This window comes from Triticum urartu, chromosome 3, assembly GCF_003073215.2.
Source record: "Triticum urartu cultivar G1812 chromosome 3, Tu2.1, whole genome shotgun sequence".
Classification (NCBI taxonomy): Eukaryota; Viridiplantae; Streptophyta; class Magnoliopsida; order Poales; family Poaceae; genus Triticum; species Triticum urartu.
Window position 1 is genome coordinate 145,719,760 of NC_053024.1, and position 10,713 is coordinate 145,730,472.

A 10,713-nucleotide genomic window follows, 5' to 3' on the forward strand; every position below is an offset into this window, starting at 1 on the left:
GAAGAGAGAGAAGGCGTCGGCGGTGAAGGAGAAAGGGGCGTCTGCGGCGAAGGAGAGAGGCTGTGGGGGAGGCGAGTGTGCGGCCAGCGGCGAGGGAGGGCAGCTTTTATAGCGGCGAGTGGGCGGCAGCAGTGTGGACACGTGGCGAGAGGGGGCGGGATGCGCGGCGGCGCGCCTTCACTGCGCCGCCCGTGAATTAATGGAAGGCTGTCCGGCGGCGGCATTCACATTGATTCCCCGTGAGAAACTGATGCGATGAGGACGAAGGTTCTCGGCGTCGTTGACTCGGCGGGTCCACCAGCTTTCGCGCCAAATTCATTTTCTCCGGCGCCCCCGGGCACCCCCAGCGTGTCGGGTTCGGTCTGGGTCCGTCGGCACCAATTTCAGCGCTAATCAGTGAAATTTGGTCGTGACTGAACCGTTTTTTCGGCCGACCAAAAAAAAGAGAAAATTCCTTATATAACACTGTTTTAAATTTTGTTTCCCTATTTGACACTTAATAACTTTTTCTTCCCTATCTAACACAGTCTTTAAATTTTATATCCTTTATGATACTTTCGTCCATTTTAAGCCTTAATGATGTTAAATGACATCTGAAAAGACATATTTACTCCTCATATTATAGGTGACCAAAATTTTACGTGGTAATTTAGCTTCAGGTCAGCAGGGTAGCCGCTGTACATCAATAGTACATGGTACACTACATACTGAATCGATAGTATACAACAAAGTCAGTATGTTAAAATCGTAGTCAGTGCTTGTAATTTTTTGTGAAAAGCCAGTGCTTGTACACGCCTTACACAACTATTGCTAGGTGTAGCCTAGTATATATGTGCATATGCCCAGTCCTTTTGTAACAGCTGTGAGTTGAGATTGAAAAAAGAATATAAAAAAGACCGACATGGCCCCGTGGCCATCAATCGCATCGTGTGTGTTCGTGTTGTAGCCGAGATAGTATCCCTAACTTGCTTTTTTACGGATATTGCTAGCTTGATTAGCTAGCCAGCGAACGCAGAAATGATCAAGCGAGAGATCGGCTGCTAACTAACTTCATCTATTACGTATTAGCGGTACATGTCCAACTAGAATCGATCCACTTGCCTGCCTACTTGTTTCTTGGTGTGTACGTGTCGTCTACGTCTCGACGGAACCCTCGGAAAGTATTCGAGCTAGCTTCGTGTGCCTGTATGCTGGAAAACACTCGGCTATAACGCCATCAGTGTCGAGGTCGAGATTGGGATCAAGGCCAACGCAAAACGAGTCAGCCGCATACACACATACATATAAAATTTTGGTCAAATATCGCATGAAGGGTAAATAAGTCTTTTCATGTGTCATTTAACACCGTTATGGCTTAAAATGAACGAAAGTGTTATAAAGGGCATAAAATTTAGACTGAAAAAAAAAGTTTTTCGGTGTTAAATAGGACAATAAATTTTAAGACAGTGTTAAATAAAGAATTCTCTCAAAAAAAAGAGCCGGGGGTTGTTGGGAGTGCCAAGTGGACATGCTAGGGGAGCATCAAACGGCTGTCGACCCAGCTGATCCACGCGCGGGATTAGCAGCCGCCGTAAACAATTGTTGATGTCAACCGGAGTTAATAATAGTAGTTTATATAATTAATATAGCAGGAGTAGTTAGCTGCAACAAACTGATCTCAGATCGATCTTGACTGACTCGGCGCGCTCAATAAAACAAACGGAGCAAGCAAATTGCTCCATCTTACATGTCTGGCTTCCTTGATTAGAAGCAGAGCTGCCATGTACTACATGATGCAAATGGAGGTCGTCTACCTCGGCCTAGCTCTCGTGTCCTTATGTATTGTGCTTCTTTCAGGGCGCAGGCGGAGGCTCTCGGCAGGGAACGAGCCACCGGGGCCATGGCAGCTGCCGGTGCTCGGCAGCCTGCACCACCTCGCCGGGCAGCTGCCCCACCGCGCGATGCGAACCTGGCACGGCGCCATGGGCCGGTTATGCTGCTCTGGCTCGGCGAGGTGCCCACGCTAGTGGTGTCGTCCCGGGAGGGCGCCCGCGAGGTGATGAAGACCCACGATGTGGCGTTCGCGACGCGGCCCCTGAACGCCACCATGCGCGTGCTCACCAACGGCGGGCGGGGCATTGCGTTCGCGCCCTACGGCGACTACTGGCGTGAGATCAAGAAGATCGTCGTCTCGAAGCTCCTCTCGGCGCGGCGCGTCCTGTCTTTCCGCGCCATCAGGGAGGAGGAGGTCGCCGCCATGCTCCGCGACGTCGCCCAGGCCGCGGCGGCCAGACGCCCCGTGGAGCTAAGCAGGCGCATCTCCGCGCTAGTCACCGACATCACGGTCCGCTCTGTCATGGGCAACCGGTTCAAGGAACGCGACGAGTTCCTCCGCTCGCTCGACCGCGGTGCCAAGTTCGCGTCGGGTTCAACCCCCCGGACCTGTGGCCGTCGTCCCGGCTGGTGGGTTGGCTCAGTGGGACCCTGCGCCGCGCCAAGGATTTCTGCCATGTCGGGAACGGCATCCTCGACAACATCATCCGGGAGAAAATGGAAGGTGGAGGAGGAGGCGAGAACGAGGACTTGCTCCACGTGCTGCTAAGCATACAAAAGGAGAATGAGGGCAGTCTCCAGTTCCCACTGGACATGGACGCCGTCAAACCCGTCATCTTCGTAAGTACCACTCCACACTTATTAACTGGGTTTTGCTAGTAGAAGTATGTCTCAATTGATTTAGATTTTCTTAATTATGTCTCAATATATACGAGTACTACCTCTCTCTCAGTTTACAGGGCGTGCGCGTGCCCCTAGGTCGTCAATTTGACCAACCTAATACAAGTCATATATTACAAAAAATATACCAATATAAACTTCAGATGTTCTATTTTCAAACTGTATAATTTTTGTGTTATATAGTTTATATTAAGGTGATAAAATTGGCAACCTAGGTATACGCGTAGGACTTGTAAACTGAAACGGAGGTAGTACTACTTTAAAAGGACAGAAAAGCATCAGAAAAAGATTTTCATTTCCTTGCATCTAGTTACCGATGGACAATAAAGCACCACCGCATAATTAAGTTGAGAAGAATGTACTCTCTCCGATGCTAAATATAAGTCTTTCTAGAGATTTCAATAACAACTACGTACGGATGTATCCTATTTAGTCCGCATTAAAATTTCTAAAAAACCTATATTTAGAAACGAAGGGAGTATATTGTTACAATTAAGTTTGAGAGTAAACGATATTTTCATCCTGGATTAATTTTCTTAATACTACCATTATTTATTTTGTTAATACTATCATTTTATATACAAGCATAATAGTCTTCTCCTCATTTTCTTACGTCTATCTCTCAACAACCGAATGTTCTTATGTCTTAGTCGGTGAAGAAAAGTGCAATTACTGTACAAAAAAAATGCAGCTTGGGCTTTTCTAGATTTTAGTAACTAAAGTTATAGTATTCTGCATCGATTGAGACTTTTTTTTTTTGAAATACCATCGGTTGAGACTTAAGAAATACTTGTGGATTACAACTTGGCAAAAACTTTATTAGAAAATGGAAAGTGTATCTCAATCTCAAAACTCACTTCACAATGTTTTGCATGAGCGCAGGACGTGTTCGCCGGCGGCAGTGAGACAGCGTCGACGACATTGGGCTGGGCGATCGCAGAGTTGATCAGGAACCCAATGGTGATGCAGAAGGTGACGGCCGAGGTCCGGCGAACATTTGAGGCTCACGGCACCGTAGCGGAGCATGCCCTCGGGGAACTACCGTACATGCACCTAGTCATCCGGGAAACGTTGAGGTTGCACACGCCCTTGCCGCTACTCATCCCACGAGAGTGTCGGGAGTCATGCCAAGTGCTCGGGTACGACGTGCCGCGGGGAACACAGGTGCTGATCAATGCCTGGGCGTTGGGCCGTGACGAGCGCTACTGGCCAGATGAGCCGGAGATGTTCCGCCCTGAGCGCTTCCTAGGTAAGGCAGGCACAGATGACTTCATGGGTACCGACTTCTCGTTTCTTCCGTTTGGCGCTGGCCGGAGGATGTGCCCGGGGATAGCGTTTGGCCTCGGCAGCATTGAGCTCGCCCTGGCGAGTCTACTATTCCATTTTCTTCACCACAGGATGAGTTAGATATGGCCGAGGTGTTAGGCATCACTGTGCGGCGGAATGCCGACCTCCTGCTGCGCCCTATCCTCTGGGTGCCTGTTTTCGGAGTCTTGTCAGAAGGCAACAAAGATCATTAGCTTATTTTCCTTGTATGTGATGGCCCTGACACGACATTGTGAGGGTGCATTGCGCCGACATGCACGTGCTTAAACAAATACTAGCAAAACAGACTGTTCATCATCTAGATTAGTGTGTAATGTAACTAACATATTCCCTAATATTAACATGTATTGCACATACATGATTAATGGTATTCTATTAATTAACAGAAAATCCTTGCAAATCATGGTGTATCTATGCGCATGCATGGGTGGGTGGGTATTGTTTGAAATTTCATCCGTGACCGAGCTTGCGATTTATATTGGCCTTGCTTGTAGTCTATAGACTTGGTCAAACTCTGCCTTGTTATGTTTGCAAGTGACACTAGTGCAGTTAAGGGTATTGCATAAGGTAAAAAGACCTCATCGCACACACAGCCACGAACCGGCGCCTTGTGATGGTGTGCGATAGGGGTGTTTATCGCACACGATATAGATAAAAATGTGTGTGATAGCTTGCTAGGCCGTAGACAGTTTTTCAAAAGCAAACGTTTACGATGAGGGAACGAATCATTTGCATTTAGCTAATCTATCCCACATGCGACGAGAGAAGAAATCATATGCGACCTGTCAAAGGTTTGACACGATTCATCCGGACTGAATGTTTAGGATGGCGGGCCTATCACACAACCTACACTGTGGCACCATGTTTGTGATGCGTCCAATGTTACAGACGGTTCGGATGAAAAAAATGTGTGTGTTGAAAGTCCTATCACACATGTTGTATTGTTACATACTGTTTACAATGTGGTGCACATCACAAAATGATTACTAACAAAAAATGCATGTGGTGCTTATATCTATCACACTAATTTTTATTAGGACAATGCCTATGCGTTGCTACCGGCAAAAGGCAAAACAGGCCTCGAGCACAACAAGCACTAAAGTTTCTCTTCCTGCATTCCACCTTTTCATCTACCACTGTGATTCCAAGTGGGCTTAAGTTTTGAAGATCAAATGGGAACGTCAAATTGAAGCACCTATTGAAGAGAAGCGAATGTATGATGCAAGAGTTGGCTATATTTTATATTTATAACGTAAAATCATTATGATTGGATTGATGAACCCCAACTTTCTTTGATGTAGTTCCATAAGAATGTAATTATTATTTGATATCAATAAAGAGAGCTATGATGGGCATTCCTAGAAAAAAAAAGTGCAGCATTACGCACATACCACTCCAATGCATACCACAACATCGTACGATGGAAACTGACCTTAATCAACCTAACAAAAAGGTGTAGGACGAAAACAAATCCTAATAAGCATTAAAATAGGCACATGTCTCGACCGTAATGTAAACTTCATCTTGTCACTCAAGGAAGCACGTGGCATGATTAAAACTATGGGAAAAGGGGAGAAAGGACATGCAGAGAGTTATTTTATTATAAATATTGTAATCACTGAAATATCTCACGACAAAAATGGCATATCCAATTGTTTCCTTTCCATAAAGTCCGTATTTTACCCCTACAAATTAACCACAATAATGGTTGTGAATCTTACAGAAAGTTTTACATTGCTCTTAGCAGTATGGCGAGCCCTTCTCACAGGAAGCTCACCCAAAACCGGACTGCACCGGCCCTCGTGCTCACCGCCTATGACTGTCTAAAGGTCCGACAATTTAACTGCAATCCCCATGGTTTGGTCTGCAACTCCTGCTGCAGTATGATATCCCTGTAGCAGCTGCTACATGAACAAATCAGACATGGGCGAGCCAGATTCACTTTGAAGTTTATAGAAGGATTTACATATTTCGTATATGTAAATGTAGGGACAAGATGCAGAAGATGTGATATGCATACCTTCCGGCAACACCATGTAATCTCTGCTATAGCGAAGGTACCTACTGCTAAAATTTCTGATTCCTTGGGCTTATAAAATTGTTAACCGGGCAACATTCTACTCAGCTACTATTCATACATATACCATGATTTTAGTTCCTCAAATTATAATTAAAATTTCAGCTTATCTGTAGAAACTATTGAGAGAAGAATCACAAGGCGCCGCCTATAATTAAAATTTCTTATTATTTTCTTTTCTTCTCTATGAAATACAAATAATCAGCTTTTATTCAATTATGCATTCTTCAATAAAATAGCAATATTTGTAAAAAGAAGGTCAGATCTTTTTAACACTTCTATCGGTACCTACTATGAACCAGGCGTCATCGACACTGCAACGGATCAAAGGTATCAATTTCTCAGATTTTTGACTGCATGCATTTGTTAACTGTGAGCATAATTTGCCTGTCTACTTTATTTGGTCCTGAACTTACAAGCTGCTTGCTGCAGATCTTCTTTGCTTCCGCATTTTCTTTCATCTTTCCTCATACTTGTTGTTCCCCTTTCATGTCGATGGCTGTAGATAATTAGCTCATACCGACACTGCGTATGCCTTTTTTTCCATACAGTTCTAAGATTGTGAGCAACAATATACAATCTTCGGACCAGATAAGAAAGACCGCGCACATATCTACAAGGCAATAGAAAGTTCTTAACCCTTTCCTTTTTTTATTTTCTTCTTCTTTGCAACAATAGCATCCATGTCATCATTCTGGCTTGATCAAACTATACTGCACTACTGAATATATAAACCCAAAAATGCTCTAATAGACTTTCCCATACATGTTTCCTGCATACTTTTAGCACCCTTTCAATATATATATGTTGAATGGAGGACTTGACAACTTTTACTTGCATAGCTCACACCTAACGCAACATTCTTCTTCCAGCTGATATAATTGTGAAAGCACGCGACAAGGCTGCCAATGCCTTTATATATATGATGGCCTTTATATATATGATGGCCAAGAGGCAGCCGCATTCTTCAGTGGATATACAGTATAAGTGCAGTGCAGTGATTTTGACACTCAAAAACCTACAGTATGATGCAACAGCACGAGGAGAGGAGCCCGCTGAATGCTTCATCTCTCATGCCATTTTGAATGACGTCCTTATCAACGGGCTCTCAAACATGGCAATACTCCTTCCACGGCCAGGATCTTCTCTGATGGTTCAAAAGAATGCCAAAAAAACTGCTTACAAACATAGGTTTCCTGCGGGTTGAAGTTCAGAAACTGACTGACTCCAGCTTTTTGCTGTCAACAATCCCGAGCCGTCGTCACCCAGCTCATATGGAACTGTTAACATGCTCCTCAGTTCAGAGTTCTCCTCCATCTGCTACACCATAACTCAGTCAGCTGAATTAGCTATAGCAGTAATACCATGCTCATCAGTTCAGAGTTCTCCTCCATCTCAGAATCAGCAAGCTACCTCTTGAGCTATGCAATCCACGAGTGTTTTCATCAGATCGCAAGCTTACCTTCGTTGAGCTGATGCAATCCACGAGTGTTTTCATCAGTGGAGACAAGCATAACAGTTTTCATCAGGCACAACAACCCTTGAACAAGCTAGCACTCAAGCGACGCTTCCTACTTTAGCATGAGCATTATGCACTGATCACTATGCATAGTACACAGGGCTGTCACCGCTACTATGCTCCTGTAATACTCTACCGATGCTGCCTCTTTGCAACCCGCTCGACCTCAATATCAAAAAACAACGCACACAAACGCATTGGTTCAACGATGGGCGCGGCCATGCCGCGCCTTGTGCCTGCTAGTAACAAGATAGTATTGCAGTAACACCAGGAGAAATGCAGTTGATCTGAACTGATATTTTATCCATGCAGTTTGGCATACTTCCGCCATCATCACCTCCCCCTTTCCGCCCCTGTGCAAAATAACAGGCCGTCATCACCAAATTACTAGGAACTATGTGATGATTAGTGGAGTTTAACAGCAAGTCCAATCCGTATGTTTCAAATGACCCATCTAAAAGCACACACTACATATAGAAACAAAACTCAAAACCGAAGGCCTGCGAATATTTCGGCTAGTTCTGCACTTTTGCTTTGCTTTTCCCCGTTGTGGTAATTCCCTTGGGGAGTCGACATTGCCACTAAATCGACACGCCACTGGTGAAAGACAAGGGCGCCCTGAGTATGCACCGCTGTTCCTTTGGTAAGACACCACGTGATGATCGGGTGTGATAAGCTCTACGTTCACATACAACGGGTGCAAGCCAGTTTTGCACACGCAGAATACTCAGGTTAAACTTGACGAGCCTAGCATATGCAGATATGGCCTCGACACTGAGACGAAAGGTCGAGCGTGAATCATATAGTAGATATGATCAACATTAGTGATGTTCACCATTGAAAACTACTCCATCTCACGTGATGATCGGACATGGCTTAGTTGATTTGGATCACGTGATCACTTAGATGATTAGAGGGATGTCTATCTAAGTGGGAGTTCTTAAGTAATATGATTAATTGAACTTTAATTTATCATGAACTTAGTCCTGATAGTATTTGCATAACTATGTTGTAGATTAATAGCTCACGATGTAGCTCCCCGTTTATTTTTGATATGTTCCTAGAGAAAAACTAAGTTGAAAGATATTAGTAGCAATGATGCAGATTGGATCCATGATCCGAGGATTATCCTCATTGCTACACAGAAGAATTATCTCCATGATGCACCACTAGGTGACAGACCCATTGCAGGAGCAGATACAGATGTTATGAATGTTTGACGAGCTCGATATGATGACTACTTGATAGTTTAGTGCACCATGCTTTACGGCTTAGAATCGGGGCTTCAAAGACATTTTGAATGCCATGGAGCATATGAGATGTACCAAGAGTTGAAATTAGTATTTCAAACTCATGCCCATGTCGAAAGGTATGAGACCTTTGACAAGCACTTTGCCTACAAGATGGAGGAGAATAGCTCAGCTAGTGAGCATGTGCTCAGAATGTCTGAGTACTACAATAACTTGAATCAAGTGGGAGTTAATCTTCCAGATAAGATAGTGATTGACAGAGTTCTCTAGTCACTATCACCAAGTTACTGGAACTTTGTGACAAACTATAATATGCAAGGGATAACGGAAATGATTCCCAAGCTCTTCATGATGCTGAAATGAACGAAGGTAGAAATCAAGAAAAACATCAAGTGTTGATGGTTGACAAGACCACTAGTTTCAAGAAAAGGGCAAAGGGAAGAAGGGGAACTTCAAGAAGAACAGGAAGCAAGTTGCTGCTCAAGTGAAGAAGCCCAAGTCTGGACCTAAGCCTGAGACTAAGTGCTTTTACTGCAAAGGGGCTAGTCACTGGAAGCGGAACTGGCCCAAGTATTTGGCGGATAAGAAGGATGGCAAAGTGAACAAAGTTATATTGGATATACATGTTATTAATGTGTACTTTACTAGTGTTTATAGCAACCCCTCGGTATTCGATACTAGTTCAGTTGCTAAGAGTAGTAACTTGATACGGGAGTTGCAGAATGAACAAAGACTAGTTAAGGGTGAAGTAATGATGTGTCTTGGAAGTAGTTCCAAGAGTGATATGATCATCATCGTACACTCCCTATACTTTCGGGATTAGTGTTGAACCTAACACTACAAAAAAAAGACACATCCGTGACATTTTGGGCCGAACGAATTTTTTTTCTGTCATACATATGACACTTCTATGACGATAATTGTGACAAAACCCGGTATCATCATAGATGTGGTGGGCTCCTACTTCTATGACAAAAAATCATGACAGAAAATGGGCTTTTCGTCCTGGGCGGGCCGGAGACGCAGCTGCATGACATTCTTTGGGCCGTCCATGACGGAAAAAACCGTGGTAGAAGCGAGGGCGAGGAAAATTTCGGGGTTCCCGGTTACGGTGGGAGGTCGGGGGCCGAGCGATGCGCGTTTCTCTCGTACACGTACGCGCGTGTGTGCGAGGCGTTGGCTCTAACTGAACCCGAGCGAGGCGTTGGGCTCTAACTGAACCCGAGCGATTGCACTGCAGGCTACGCGTTACTGAACCCGAGCGATCGATCGATGGCTGTTAACTGAACCCGATCGAGCGATTCCTTCGCTACTGCTGCTAACTGAAGCCGATCGATGTGCCTCTGGATGAACAGTGAGCGTTGTGGGGGGGGTTTGGATGAACAGTTCCCGGTGGGGTGGATGAACAGGACCCCGTGGTGTTGCCTCTGATACAGTCCCGATCGATGGGCGTTGGCGTGGACGTGAAAGTGACTGAAAGTGCGTTATATCGACTAGAGGGGGGGTGAATAGGCGATTTTTATGAAAGTCTTCAAAACGTGGAAGTTATGAAGACAAACGATAGAAATAAACCTATTTTACCATGCAGCGGAAGGTAGACTACACTAGACAAGCCATAGTCAAGTATTCAATGAAGTGAAAGCACAATGACTTAATAGCAGCAATGTAGTAAGGATCAGGTAGGAAGATATTATGAAGCCATACAGAACATGCAGTCACTCAGTGAAGACAAAAGATAGTGCAAACATACAATGACTTCACAAGGAGCAACAGTAAGTAAAGGGAAGGGAAGATGAAACCAGTGACTCGTTGAAGACAATGATTTGTTG

The 10,713-nt window shown here is 44.6% G+C and overlaps 1 pseudogene; it reads left to right on the forward strand.

The window, feature by feature from the left end:
• The first annotated feature begins 1,634 nt into the window (after positions 1 to 1,634).
• On the forward strand, positions 1,635 to 4,247 carry LOC125548191 (annotated as a pseudogene).
• The last annotated feature ends 6,466 nt before the right edge of the window (positions 4,248 to 10,713 follow it).